Source organism: Rhinoderma darwinii, chromosome 3 (genome assembly GCF_050947455.1).
Source record: "Rhinoderma darwinii isolate aRhiDar2 chromosome 3, aRhiDar2.hap1, whole genome shotgun sequence".
In the NCBI taxonomy this organism is placed as follows: domain Eukaryota; kingdom Metazoa; phylum Chordata; class Amphibia; order Anura; family Rhinodermatidae; genus Rhinoderma; species Rhinoderma darwinii.
The window spans coordinates 367598776-367614699 of NC_134689.1; the positions used below are offsets into that span (position 1 = coordinate 367598776).

The 15924-nt window shown below is 43.1% G+C and overlaps 1 long non-coding RNA gene across 3 annotated transcripts in view; it reads left to right on the forward strand.

Moving 5' to 3' along the window:
- LOC142749976 (uncharacterized) overlaps positions 1 to 15924 on the forward strand; it is a 54883-nt gene that overhangs the window by 21753 nt on the left and 17206 nt on the right. For all 3 annotated transcript variants that reach the window (XR_012882533.1, XR_012882535.1, XR_012882534.1), the window contains exons 2-5: positions 6902 to 6954; positions 10278 to 10409; positions 12126 to 12181; positions 14699 to 14746. This is a non-coding gene — a long non-coding RNA (uncharacterized LOC142749976). The remainder of the gene's footprint in view (positions 1 to 6901; positions 6955 to 10277; positions 10410 to 12125; positions 12182 to 14698; positions 14747 to 15924) is intronic.

Sequence of the window (15924 nt, forward strand, 5' to 3'; positions counted from 1 at the left end):
TTTCTCTAGATATGCTATTTAAGTGGCAAATATGTTGTGCCCAGCTTGGGCCACTGGAGACACACATCCCAAAAATTGTTAAAAGGGTTCTCCCGGGTATGGCGATGCCATATATGTGGAAGTAAACAGCTGTTTGGGCATGCTGTAGGGTTCAGAGTGGAGGGAGCACCATTTGGCTTTTGGAGCGTGGATTTGCTAGGCAGTATTTTTGTTTGAGTATTGCTGGTGTTTCCATTTATAATGTGGGAATACATGTAAGCTGGGCAGAGTACATCAGTGGCATGGTCAGGTGGTATAATAATTGGGTTAAAAAATGTGTGTTACGCTGTGAAGCAATCCTTTATGTACAGGCCAGTGTCGCACTGATAAATGTCCTTCCTTATCCCCCTTTTGTTCTACACTCCGCACCTTTGGTGTTTTGGGAATTTTGCTGGGAAGTGTTGTCCTGTATTGGTATAATACGGGCGCCCTCGCTTCCAGCAGATATGTTTGGGCCCTCCCCTTCCTGGTTCCCTAATTTTAGGGCCTTGATAATTCGCCTCTTGAAACAGAAGAAATGTTCCCCTCACGCTGCACAACTGGATATTTTTATTTTCTGACTTATGGGAGCCTTAACTCATTTTATTTTTTCATAGATGTAGTGGTATGCGGGCTGTTTTTTGCAGGACGAGCTATAGTTTTTATTGGTACCATTTTGGGATACATGCGACTTTTTGATCAATTTTTATCCTATTTTTTGGGAGGCCAGGTAAACAAAAAACAGCAATTCTGTTATCGTTTTTTTAGGGGTTTTTTTATACAGCTTTCACCATGTGTTATAAACTACATGTTAACTTTATTCTGCGGGTCAGTGTGATTCCGGCGATACCTAATTTATAGCACTTTTTTATGTTTTACAACTTTTTGCACAATAAAATTACTTATGTAAAAATAATGTACTATTTCTGTCGCCAAGATGTGAGAACCATAACATATTAATTTTTTCGTCTACGGAGCTGTATGTGGGCTTGTTTTTTGCGAGATGAGCTATGGTTTATATAGGTACCATTTTTGGATACATGCGACTTTTTGATCACTTTTTATTCCAGTATTTGTAGGGCAAAGTGACCAAAAAACACAAATTCTGGTATAGTTCTTTACAGGTTTTTTTACACTGTTTACCGCGTGGAATAAATAACATAATATTTTTGTAGTTACGGCCGTTACGGACGCAGCGATACCAAATATGTATGGTTTGTTTATTTATTTAAAATAATAAAGGACTTGATAAGGGGAAAAGAGAAATTGTGTTTTATTTTATTACTTTAAACTTTTAATATATTTTTAAAAACTTTTAAACACTTTTCTATACTTTTTTTTTTACACTTTTTTTTACGTTCCACTAGGGGACATGAAGGTCCAACTGTCAGATTTGTTTTTTCAAATACATTGCACTGCCTATGTAGTGCAATGTATTCGATTTTTCAATCATTCACTGACAGCAAGCCAATTAGGCTTTGCTTCCAGCGGGGCCTAATCGGCTTCCGTAATGGCAGAGCAGGAGGCCATTGTTAAGTCTCCTGTTGCCATAGCAGCAGTCGCCAGCCCTGATTGCATAGCAGGGCTGCCGATCTGCTAGCAAACTCTGGGATGCAGCGATCGCTTTCGATCGCTGCATCGAAGGGGTTAATGGCAGGAATCGGAGCTAGCTCCGGTTCCTGCCATTACAGGTGGATGTCAGCTGTAGCATACAGCTGACATCCACCGCTGATGACGACAACTCAGCTCCTGAGCCAGCGCCATCTTGCCGTCGGCTACGGAAGCCTTTCAGGCTCCGCCGCCGGGCGGGTCCTGGAAGGCTTCCTTGCTAGGCAGCTCGGGAGGCCAGTATTAGGCCTCTGGTTGCCATTGCAGCCACCGTAACCCCTGCAATTTCATTGCTGGGGTTCAGATGAGCTGCAAACAACTTAAATGCAGCGATCGCTTTTGACCGCTGTATTTAAGGGGTTAATGGCAGGGATCGGAGCAAAGTTTGGTCCTCGTCATTACCCCAGAGTGTCCGCTATAAAATGCAGCCGACACCCAGGGATGGTGGCACCGACTCAGCTTCTGAGCCGGTGTCCACCATTTGTCGTATGCATACGGCAAAATGCGGGAAGCACTAGCTTTCCATGACGTATTCATACGACAAATGTCGGGAAGGGGTTAACCTTCCCAAAAACTACAGACACAAGTTTTTGTGGTTAAAAAGGCCACAACAGCCAACTTTATTTTCTTACCATATATAAATAATACCCAAACAAAAACACAGAATTGCATATAACCATGACATTGTATAAATACAATAAATAACTTTTAACAGGTAGAGTCCTTGGAGGCATTTTCCTTTTTCCAATTATCTAAAAATTGCAACCTTCTTTTTAGTGCCAGCTCATGACCTTTACCCTTAGCCGCTAACGCCTGACCCAAGGGCACCCAAAATTCAAGCATGGCACTGCTTAACTTCCTGAGGCCCCAAACCACCACCAGGAGTCCTAACTTGTAGCTTGTAGCTGTACCATAAACAGATGTTAACCTCCATCCTTCAACTGATCGTATTCATTACCTCATTACCTCCAAATAATTATCCTCCAAAGACCCTTTACCTGCACCACAAAAAACACCACAACGCTCCAACTCCAACCACATGATACCTAGACGAAAGAAAAAACACAGCAGCAAATCGTTGCAAGAAAATCAATATGTAAGGCAGGGTGGGTGGGACTCACGATTCTGGCGCCTAGCAAAGTGTGAATCCTTACAATTCCTCTTATAAGCCGTTGTATTGACCTACTGACAGTACCAGCTTTTACAACATATACATTTTAACCCTTAATGTTACCTGCCCCTTCTAACTTGCACCATACCTTTCCGAATTCCCTAGTTTAAACCCCCGTTAAGCCGCCTTACTACGCTACACCTGTGGCCTGCTACATTGCTCCCTTGGACATTGGAGTATATAAATGACATAGTCGTGTCTACACAGGGTAATTCTTATATCAAACCTTCTCAATGTAAAAGGATGTATGAATGTATTGCCTTTTAACATAAGGGAACAGATGTTACTCGACATGCATAGGTAACTACCTTTTCTAAAGCCCCTAGTCTGTCCGCTAATCTCTATGGGACCCTATGTCTGAATGTCTGTTTTAGCAATTTTATCCCTTATATTAATTGGTCTCCGATAGGAAAAAAATTCTGGTATGTCTTTATAGAAATTATCCAATACACCCCAATGTTGATGCATGATTTTCCTTACGTGAGTGCTATATTGACTGGAGAGAGCTAACCACCAGTCTCTCATTAGTACATGAATTATGAATTAACCACACGGGTGTGCACCACACAAACATAAGTCGTATATAAATGGGAAAGGGAATGTAAGGGAAAGAGTGAGGTCTGTCTGTGTGAGTTACTGAATTGATATTGAAAATAAATTTTTATTAGTATTAGTTTTATATATATAAGAAAAAAAAACTATGATACAGCTGGACATATGTGAGTCCCCACATATGTGAGACCCCCACTCTCACACCTCCAGACTGGACAAGAATCGGCCAGTAGTATAGATTGACAGTTGACTAATTTGTCAAAAGAATAAGGCTCTATTCACACGACAGGGTCCGAGTGTCGGCCGATAAAAACGTCCGTTTTGGTCCATTTTTCTTGGCCGCTTTGCATCCGTCCCGTTTCCGGGCGTGTTTTCCTTTTTAACAGATGATTTTGACCCCTTTTAGTATCCGTTTTTTTCCCTGTCCATGTTAAAAAACGGATGAATTTAATTTGTACATTTTTTGCCACACACTTCCCCCTGGAGATAATTCCACACACTGCCCTCTGTAGATAATGCTGCAGCCCCCCTTTAGGTAGTGCCACACAGCACCCTGTAGGTAGTGCCACACAGCCCCCCTTGTAGGTAATGCCACACAGCCCCCTTTTACATATCACCCCCCCCCCATAGATGGTACCCCGCTACATTCCTGTAGATAGTGCCACTGTAGGGGACCGTTCCAGGAGAAGTCTGACTTCAATGTCCACATATGCATACTTGCCAACAGTCCCGAATTTACCGGGTCTGTCCTGAATTTACAGAGACAGTCCAGGCAAATTACTGTCCCGGGCCTTGTCCTGGCAACTGCTACATTCAATTGTATCTGCGTCCTCAGGACACAGATACAATTGAATACTATGGCAGAGCAGTAAACTATCTTCTTCCTGCTCTGCCATTTACTCCCCTCGGAGCACCGTAATCCTCGGCCAATGCGTTGCCGATGCCCTGGCCGGGGATTCCGCTCATATTTGGAGCTCCTGACTTCACTGTCCATATAAGGGCAGTGACGTCAGGGCAGGACACCTCCTGCAGCGGAATCCCTGGCTGAAGCATTTCCGATGCTCTGGCCTCAGATTCCGCTTATAGTCGGAGCCCCTGACTTCACTGTCCATATAAGGGCAGTGACGTCAGGGCAGGGCACCTCCTGTTACGGAATTCCCGGCTAGAGCATTGCCGATGCTCTGCATCGGATTCTGCTCATAGACGGAGCCCCTGACTTAACTGTCCATATATAGACAGTGATGTCAGGGGCTTCCCCAGAGAAGGAGTCCCAGCAGAGACTACTAGCACTTTGCTCCAAGACTCCTTCCTTGGGGAAGCTGTCCATATATGCATGGTATGTCAGGAGCAGAGCAGGAGTCCCAGGCAGCGTGCTAGAAGCGGCTCTGCTCCGGGACTCTGGTTGGGGAAGCCCCTGACATCATTGTCCATATATGGAAAGTATGTGAGGAGCAGAGCAGGAGTCCCAGGCAGAGTGCTAGAAGCGGATCTGCTCTGGGACTCCGGCTGGGGAAGCCCCTGACATCACTGTCCATACATGGACAATGATGTCAGGAGCAGAGCTGGAGTCCCAGGCAGAGTGCTAGTAGCGCTCTATCCGGGATTCCTGCTCTGGGGTTGCCCCTGACATCACATTCCGGTCCAAGAGGATCCCATAATGTCACTGTCTATGAACAGTGACGTCTAGGGCTCCTGCAGCAGAGGAATCCCTGGCCAAAGTGGAATCTACAGGGGGGCTGTGTGGCATCAAGTATAGGGGTGCTGTGTGGCATCAAGTACAGGGTGACTGTGTGGCATCATCTACAGGTGTTTTTTTGACAAAGTAGTCAACTGTCAATCCATAACACTTGCAGATTCTTGTCCAGTCTGGAGGTGTGAGAGTGGGGGTCACACACATATGTCCAGCTGTACCATAGGGACTTTTTTTAAAAATAAATAACAGAATTATTTATTTTACTAATACTAATAAAAGTTAACTTTTAGTATCAATTCAGTAACTCTATCACACAGACCACACTCTTTCTCTTACATTCCTTTTACCATTTATTTATGCTTTATTGACTATACTGTACATGCTCACCATAGCAATCCATAGCAATCCTCTTAGTCTTATTGGTCCCACTTTTAGGCAATTGGTTAATTTCACACTTTCCAAATGTCCAAATGTCCTTTTACTATCTTCTTAGGATAGCCCCGTTTAATAAATGGACATATCAATTAGTCGTGAGTCGAGTTGCTCAGGGTCATCTACGATTCTTTTCACCAGGAGTAGTTGGCTCAAAGGTAATGAGCCAACCATCTTCTTTGGGTGTATACTATCGTAAAGCAAAAGATTGTTACAGTCAGTCGGTTTCATATAGAGGTCTATGCTGGGTCTGTCATTTATCACATCAATGGTGGTATCGATAAATTGTATAGAATTACTTGAATGGACTACGGAGAATTTAATGTCATGGTCAATCAGGTTAAAGAAAGAAAAAAAAGTTTCTAATGAGGGCAAGTCCCCCGTCCAAATAGCGAATACGTCATCTCTGTATCTTCCTCTTCTCAAAATATGTGAGAAGTGCTGGGACACATAGATAAACGTCTCCTCCAGACCTGCCATTAGGATATTAGCATATGTGGGGGCCATATTTTCCCCCATGGCAGTCCCCTTCAATGGTAGGTAGAACTTACCATCAAATAAAAAGTGATTATTTTTAAGAACAATGTCTAATAACGTCAAAATAAATTCTCTACATCCCTCAGAGTAAAGAGTGGTATCTAAAGCTTTCTTGACGCTCGCCAGACCTCTATCATGGTTTATAGAGGTATAAAGGCTTACAACATCAAAAGAGACCAAGACTGCATTAGAGGTAAAAATTACCCCCTTGATGTTACAAAGAAAATCGGACATGTCCTTAATATAACATTCGATACACCAAAATTCCTAAGAACCTTATCAAGAAAAATTTCTATTGGGCTTAGCAAAGAGTCTCTATTGGAGACTATCGTGTACCAGATGGTGACTTAAGGTCTTTATGTATTTTTGGCAGGAAATATAATAAGGGAGTCACTGAATTATCGGGGATAAGAAACTTATGTAGATCCTTATAAATCAGGTCTACAGCGTACGCGTTCTCTATAGCAACTTCCATTCGTTTTAATATCTGTGGTTTAGGGTCCCGGTCCACACGTTTATATACAGATATGTCGTCAAACTTCCGTCTGATTTCATCAATGGACATGATCGGTCCATATCTACGACCGCACCCTTTATCGGCGGGTTTAATCACTAGGTTGTAGTTATGGACCAATCCCTTAAGAGCACACTTTTCTCCGTATGACACATTAGGAGTACAGCAATGGTCCATAGTCCAACTTTCTTTTAACCCCTCTACATTTTTTTTACTGTTGTAATGAATGCTTCAACCACTTGTAAAGTCTTAGCTGGTTGAATATGACTTTTATTAAATAATCCCCACTCTTTAAGATTTAGTTCTGTTCTGGGCATATTACTCAATGCAGTAGAAGGTTGGTCTTTTTGAGACAAACATGCTTTTAATCTTACAGATCTATACAAGTTATACAAATCTACATCAAGACGGAACCAGTCCACCTGTGGGGTAGGACAAAATGACAGTCCCTTTTTATATACAGACAGTTAAGTTTCCGTTAACATGTGTGTGGATATATTTACCACTAATTGTTCTTGGGTCCCCCTTGTGTTCTCCAGTTCTTCCCTCTTCTGGTTCTTACTGTCTCTTGAATCTGCATCCTCCCCGCCTTGTGCTCCTCTTTTGTTGCCGGTCTTCTGTAGTGGATTGATATCTTGTATTATTCTTATTCTAAGGCTATGTTCACACGGAGTATTTTGGGGGAGGAATATCTGCCTCAAAGCTCCAAACGGAATTTTGAGGCAGATATTCCTCCCCCAAAATACTCCGTGTGAATAGCAATGATCGCGCCGTTTTTCGCCCGCGGCCATTGAGCGCCGCGGGCAGAAAACACGCTTTCTCCTGCCTCCCATTGAAGTCAATGGGAGGTCGGAGGCGGAAGCGCCCGAAGATAGGGCATGTCGCTTCTTTTTCCCGCGAGGCAGTTTTACTGCTCGCGGGAAAAAGACGCCGACGCCTCCCATTGAAATCAATGGGAGGCGTTCTCGGGCCGTTTCTGCCGAGTTTTGCGACGCGGTTTCCGCGTCAAAAAACTCGGCAAAAGACCCCGTGTGAACATAGCCTTAGGCTACATGCACACTTGGCGTATTTTGCTGCGGAAAATATGCACCAAAACCGCAGAAATACACAGGAAATTTGCAGGTAAAAACCGCATGTAATCGTGCGTTTTTCAATACGTTTTTTGGGGCGTATTCATTTGACAGACCCTCCAATCTCGTACAAAACTCTCCATGTCTTGGAAAAAGATTGTGTATCAAATGGGATTGAAGAACCTTAGGAATTATTTTATATTTATAATACTCTCTTACTAATGAAACATGAAGTGTTGAATTAATTTCTCTTTTCGATTCATATTTAAAACAACGTTTTAAAGAGGCTCTGTCACCAGATTTTGCAGCCCCTATCTGCTATTGCAGCAGATCGGCGCTGCAATGTAGATTACAGTAACGTTTTTATTTTTAAAAAACGAGCATTTTTGGCCAAGTTATGACCATTTTCGTATTTATGCAAATGAGGCTTGCAAAAGTACAACTGGGCGTGTTGAAAAGTAAAAGTACAACTGGGCGTGTATTATGTGCGTACATCGGGGCGTGTTTACTACTTTTACTAGCTGGGCGTTGTGTATAGAAGTGTCATCCACTTCTCTTCACAACGCCCAGCTTCTGGCAGTGCAGCACTGTGACGTCACTCACAGGTCCTGCATCGTGTCGGCACTAGAGGCTACAGATGATTCTGCAGCAGCATCGGCGTTTGCAGGTAAGTCGATGTAGCTACTTACCTGCAAATGCTGATGCTGCTGCAGAATCAAGTGTAGCCTCTGGTGCCGACACGATGCAGGACCTGTGAGTGACGTCACAGTGCTGCACTGCCAGAAGCTGGGCGTTGTGAAGAGAAGTGGATGACACTTCTATACACAACGCCCAGCTAGTAAAAGTAGTAAACACGCCCCGATGTACGCACATAATACACGCCCAGTTGTACTTTTACTTTTCAACACGCCCAGTTGTACTTTTGCAAGCCTCATTTGCATAAATACGAAAATGGTCATAACTTGGCCAAAAATGCTCGTTTTTTAAAAATAAAAACGTTACTGTAATCTACATTGCAGCGCCTATCTGCTGCAATAGCAGATAGGGGTTGCAAAATCCGGTGACAGAGCCTCTTTAAGTCCACTTTTGCAGGTATCTCAAGAAAAGCCACATCTCCCAGAGAGCCCCCCAGGATTCTATTAATGTCATCAGACGTATAAGAAAGCAGGGGCTGGATCCCCCCTTAGGGTCTGTGTAGAACCTATTGTGGTGCATACTTGCTGTTCTTTTTTATATGACAGTCCTATTTGCTGTCCCTGTTCGTATTCTAGCACACTTTGTGCTGCGCATGAGCCGTAAGCTAGATCTGGCTAGATACAGGGAATCGCTGATGGGTTGTAATCAGGGTTGCCAACCGTCCATAAATTTACGGAGAGTCCGCAAAAATGGGTGTTATTTTCTGCCGTCCGTAGCGTCCGGCAGAAAACAACAGCGTCCGGGATTTTTCCCTCATTCTTCGGAACTTTGCACTGCGTATGCTCTGAAATGTACATACGCAGTGCAAAGGAAGAATAGGCTGCGGCCCGGCATAGTTGAAGATTCCGCTTGAATCCGCGGAATATGGAAATATTCATGCCGCTTGCCAAGTGAGGTAGTTGACGGCCAATGTGACATCAGTGAATGGACCAATCCAGTCAGGTGACCTGTCATCTGACCTCACCTCAGCGTCATGAGGTCAGATGACAGGTCAGGTGACTGGACTGGTCCACTCCCAGGCCGTCACCAACCCCAGTCAGAAGTTGACCTGCCACCTCCGCCGCTGCGCTGTATGACCTCCTCGTCTCCTCCTACAGTGAGTCACTTTAGGCAAAGTGGAGAGTGGTAGCAGTAGGCTACCGCTCCACTCTGCAGTGTGACACTAAGAGCAAGGGAGGGGAGAGTGGCACTAAGAGCAAGAGGAGTGTTTGGCATTAAGAGCAAGGGGGGATTGGCGCTATTTACAAAGGGGCTGTGTGGCGCTATCTAGAAGGGGGAGCTGTGTAGCGCTACCTACAAGGTGGAGCTGTGTGGCGCTACCTACAAGGGGGTGCTGTGTGGCGCTATCTACAATGGGGGAGCTGTGTGGCGCTGTCTACAATGGGGGAGCTGTGTGGCGCTATCTACAAGGGGGAGCTGTGTGGCACTATCTACAAGGGGGGAGCTGTGTGGCGCTATCTACAAGGGGGAGCTCTGGTGCTATCTACAAGGGGGGAGCTGTGTGGCGCTATCTACAAGGTGGAGCTGTGTGGTGCTATCTACAAGGGGGAGCTGTGTGGCGTTACCTACAAGGGGGAGCTGTGTGGCGCTATCTACAGTGGGGGAGCTGTGTGGCGCTGTCTACAATGAGGGAGCTGTGTGGCGCGATCTACAAGGGGGAGCTGTGTGGTGCTACCTACAATGGGGAAGCTGTGTGGTGCTATCTACAATGGGGGGAGTTGTGTGACGCTATCTACAAGGGGGGAGCTGTGTGGCGCTATCTACAATGGGGGAGCTGTGTGGCACTATTTACAAGGGGGGCTGTGTGTGGCGCTATCTACAGGGGGTACAGTTACCGATGGGGAACTTTTATTGTGTTGAGCACTGAGGGATCATTATTACCATCTAGGGCACTGTGGATTACGAGTTTGTTTAGAGGATAGGGTATTGGTGGGGAAGGTGCTGAAAAAGCGAGAAACCAACATGTCCATGTGTCAAATTCTGCAGAGACAAGTCGTGGCTGGAATAAGTCGTCACAGTGGTCTGGGCCGGATGGAGAAAAAAAGGGAAATTGAACGACTAATCAGAGAAAACATCACATAAGTTAGCGAGGGGAAGGTACAAGCGGAGCTGTGACTGGTGAGTTACTTCTAGAACACTGCACTCTGCACAGGCAATGATTTTGTAATGTGTCCGTAAAAATTTTAATCTGTCCATGATTTTTAGCTCAGTTGTCCAGAAATTTCTGAAGTGGAGGTTGGCAACCCTGGTTGTAATACCCTTTATCAGATGGCGCGGTCAGTGTCTCATATGCTTGATGTGCTCTATCAGCTGGCTTTCCCTCTGCCAAGGGATTATACGTCACTCACGCCTATAGGGTTTTCCCTCAGAGCGTGCGCAATGGGTTTTAAACAAAGCTGAGTTCCCGATAGGTTATGTAATTATAACTATTATCTGTAAGACATGTGCGTTTAGCTTATACAACTCGGAGGGGAGTTCCAGCTGATACTTATGACACACTTAGGGTATGTTCACACGTAGTGACCAAAAACTTCTGAAAATACGGAGCTGTTTTCAAGGGAAAACAGCCCCTGATTTTCAGACATTTTTTGAGCAACTCGCATTTTTCGCTGCGTTTTTTGCTGCGTTTTCGCAGCGTTTTTTACGGCCGTTTTTGGAGCTGTTTTGATTGGACTCTATGAGAAAACGGCTCCAAAAACGTCCCAAGAAGTGTCCTGCACTTCTTTTGATGAGGCTGTAATTTTACGAGCCGTCTTTTGACAGCGACGCGTAAAATGACAGGTCGTCGGCACAGTACATCATAAGACCCATTGAAAGTAATGGGCAGATGTTTGCCGACGTATTGGAGGCGTTTTTTCAGACGTAATTCGAGGCGTAAAACGCCTCCAATACGTCTGAAAATAGGTCGTGTGAACCCAGCCTTATTGCTATTTATATGTTTTTTAACACTATTTGTACACTTTTTATACATTTGACATTTTGTATGTATGGTTGTGTTGTCTGGATGGATCTCTGTAATCCCTTTATGCACAAATTATAATATGTTTTGTACCTATTATATTAATCATACTTGATTATCCTAATTACACTATATATAAGCTCTATGCACATTGCTTGAAAATGCCTTCAATGGGAAGGTGAAACGTTGCCTACACACTGGGTGGATAAAAATGTCTTTTTACTTGATTGTGCATTGATCTACTGGAGGAGTTTATGGTCAAAACTCTCTAAGGCTTAGCACCCACCAATTTTTTGGTTTCCTATTACTGTGCAGCTCCTATACGCCATTTGGATTCACAATCTTAGCCAATGTTTGGGAAGAAGCAACTGAGCAAATTTTAGCAGAATATAATTTGGATGGGTTCTGCTTTTAAATGTGATGTAATCTCCGTGGGAAAGTTGTGGGGACTTTATATAGTAAAAAGCACCCGATATTTCAGAGTAAAGGCTCCTCTTCCCAAGATTCCAGAAGGTGGTAAATTCTAGACAGTCGCTCCAATCTGTGTCATGGGAGTTGAATTGGTAAATCAGTTTAAACTCATCAAAGCAGTATAATAGAAAAATCTCATCTTTATTCCCAAACACACAGCAACATAGTAATTTTTACAAAGCACAATAAGAAATAGTCACCAAGCTGATGTACTTAAGATGGAACATGTGTTAGGGGGTTGGCAAGGTTTCGTTCACATCTGTGCTAAGTTTATCCATTCTTCTGTTTCGTCATAGGAACAGAAGAATTAAAAAACTGAAGTGCCAGAGCTATTGCATCACGGATGGGTTCCGCTGGGTTTCCGTGAGGGTGTCCATAGTTTAACTTCTGTCATTTTCCACCAGAACTGTGACGGAGGCCCCTAAAGGATTATCCGATGCAGATGTGAACAGTGCTTAAGGTAAAATCGCTTCTCCAACTGTATACATACTAATCTCTTACATTCACATCTCCACTATAAGCCTATCCCTTTACACATTGTAAACTCTGATTGTCCTCAATAGTGGTTCAGGTGTATTCTTCAGAAGAAGCAGGCAGCGACTCTTCAATTCCTCAGCAGTGCCACAACAGGAGAAATTAAGCATTACATGGTTCCCATTGAAATCAATGGGCAGGGTCAGGCTGGGTCCTCCAGAGAGAGAGAGAGAGAGAGAGAGAGAGAGATATGATCTGTGCTTGGGCTTATATTGGTCCCCAACTCAGAACACCTTAATATGGTGTTTGAAAATGGGCTTTATAAATCAGACAACCCATTTAAAGTAGTTGTCCAGGTTCTAGTAAATAAAGTTTAGTGGACAGAAATCTTATAAATAAAAACTCTCTAGTGTACATTGTGACCATCAGCACTATAGAGCAATGTGTGATTCTTAAGGCCCTTTTACACGGGCCAGTGATCGGGCAAACAAGCGTTCATATAAACAGGGCAACGAGCATCGATGAACGATCAAACGCTCGTTCATCAGCTGATAGTAACGTTTATGCAACATAAAATATTATCGTTGTCAACAGCACATCTCCCTATGTAAATAGGGAGATGTGCTGCCGACATGATGGAAATGCATGGGGATGAGCGCTCTTAGTAACGATTGCTCGTCCCCATACATTACTGATCATAGCTTCTTGTGAAAGGAGAAAACGAGCGCCAATCAAGGAGCTATCTCGTTGATTAGCGCTCATTTTTATGGCCAAAATTTACCCTTAGTGTGCGGAAATTATGTATGGCTGTGTTATGTAAGCTCTAAACACAGAACTGTGGCAGAATAAAACCTGTAATTTTACAGCAAAGTCAGATGTCAATCACACTACAGTCCCACCCACATACAGGTAACTCAGCAGTGAAAACAAGAAAACAATAGGAGCAACAGATCAGTGGCCAATACAGAATAAGCAGGTATTTTATTTCTATTAATTACTGTATGCCACGATACAATATTATTATATATCAAAGGGGAGAGAATAGACATGGACCGCACATCCACTGTATACTATGATCAATTGCGGCTAGGCAAAATATTTAAATATGAACGAGAGGTTCTTTGTAACATTTTGATCAAATTGTATGCAAGCCCACTTGCCACTTCACGGCGACCTCTAAAAGTGGGTCCCTACTCTATCGGTTGCACCACCGCGTGGCGGCCACCGCCACCGCAGCACCGCTCCTGCAGAGGGAGCAACCCAGAGGCCCATATATTATTATATATATTAAGCTCCTGGAGAACCCCTTTAAAATGGAGAGTAACCTCTAAATATGGGATTTTATTTGAGAGAACCACAAACACAATACGGAGGTTGCTCATTACTGATGGTATATTTAGATGTATGTCCATTTTATAACTTCTAACTTTTCCTCAGTAACTTCATTGTTCTGTAAACAAAAGACTTTGCTGTCTTATAGCACAGTATACCATTAGAGATCAAACAACATCCATTAGCTTGCAAACAATACAATGACAAATCTTATAGGGTTTCATACTAGAAATGTATAATACTTACAGTAAGGCTCTGTTCACCCTTGCGGTAGTTCCTTTTAATCAGTTTTTCCCTTCTCCTTGATAGCCAGAATACACTTTTCTTTCCAATAACAAAAAAAACGGAATCCTAACAGACCTATTATAAGGGTATCTCCACACAGGGCGGATACGCTGCGTAAAAGCACACAGCCTATCCGCCATGGTCGCTGCAGGGAATTCCAGCCGAAAAACTGCACAAGAATTGTGGTGCAGGTTTTCAGACAGAATGTCTGCTGTGGAAATCCTGCAATGAAAAACCTGTCTCCTGCACTGCGGGACCAAATTTCTAGATTTTCAGAATACCAATAAAACAAGACCTCACCAGCTATCATAATTTCCCCTGCACCCACTGCTGCTTACACTGCCTGCATATACAGTATGTCTCTGAACTCCCACGCAATATTGGATTAAAATCAGCATTAGAATTATCATTCATGGGTGACAGATCACTTCAATCTTTATTACTTATGATTATAATCATTTGGTGTGTGACACAAAGTGACATTACTTGTCTTTGTAAGCAAATATTACATTACATCAGTCAATGACTGCAACTTCTTAACACACGTTTATAGATATATCAGTCATTTTAGCCTCTTGCTTAATAAAGTACTTGAATATTTTTAAAAAGATTTAAAAAAAATACTTTGCAATACCAGAACCTTCTAGAGCTAATGCCATTTAATAAAATGTATATTTCTGAAAATATAATATCTCATAGGCCTAAAAGTTTTTATGTTGCTTTGCATAAGGAAAAACGTAAGAATTTCTGTATTACCTGCATGTTTAACAGTTTTGTGCTCCCTGTATTTGCTAATACAGTATGGTCTCTATGTAGCAGCTGCTATCTCCATTACTCAATTTTTTTGCGATGCTCGCCAATATGTTATTTCCTTTTCCCTGTGCAGGCATCAGTGGACATTGACACTCACATTGACAACTAAGCTCTGTCCAAGGTAGGAAAGTTTTAAAAAAATGGCTCTTGTAAATGATGCATTACGAGAGCTAAACAAAATAATAAGGTAGTCATACATATGAGTTGTATGATTTTGAAATGCATGGCAAATCTGTAGTAGTTGTTGACGCTCACTTTAGAGAAAACGTAGCAATTATTTTCACTGAAAATCTGAAGATAATTGCTAGGTTTTCTCTAATGTGAGGGTCAACAACGATTAGAGATTTGCCATGCATTATAGAGGTCTTTGTTGTTTTGAGGCCTACAGCCAGTGTTCGTAATCTAACATGACAAGTATCTGGAATGTCATCGATAGATCGTTATCATTATACATTATTGTTTTAATGTAACGTTTTAATGAGTTAAAGGCGCATAATAATGTTTTACTGCAGCAACATTATAGATATTGTTTAGGAGAAGCCAGCAGATTATCTAGGTCCCCTGCTGTACAGTGTGTAAATCTCTATAAAGCTCTTGTTCTGTTTACTGGAATCCGTGCAAAGCAATCAGTATAAAGGATGCTTACTGTTAGGCAAAATTAATCAACTGTGCAAATAGTCTTGATTAAAAATATCTTTCTTTTTGTGTATACATCTCCAATGCAGAGCTATGTGTCTCCATCATAACTAATTACAAACAAACCCTACGTAGTCTGATCCTGCAGTCAGTGCCAGCGTCAACACCCGGCGAACCCAGGCAAGTGCCGGGGCCCACTACCCTTGGGGGGCCCACTCAGCTGCCGGGTGCTGACGCTGCCGTCATGGCTCCTCCAGGAGTGGAATCACCCTCGCCCTGATAGTGCCACACAGCCCCACTCCCTGAGAGTGCCACACAGCCCCTCTCCCTGTAGGTAGCGCCTTTGCCCACTGACACTCTGCCTGGGGATTCCGCTCCTGGAGAAGCCCATGACGTCACTGTCCATATACAGTGGAGGAAATAAGTATTTGATCCCTTGCTGATTATGTAAGTTTGCCCACTGTCAAAGTCATGAACAGTCTAGAATTTTTAGGCTAGGTTAATTTTACTAGTGAGAGATAGATTATATTAAAAAAAAAATGAAAATCACATTGTCAAAATTATATATATTTATTTGCATTGTGCACAGAGAAATAAGTATTTGATCCCCTACCAACCATTGAGAGTTCAGCCTCCTCCAGACCAATTACACGCTCCAAATCA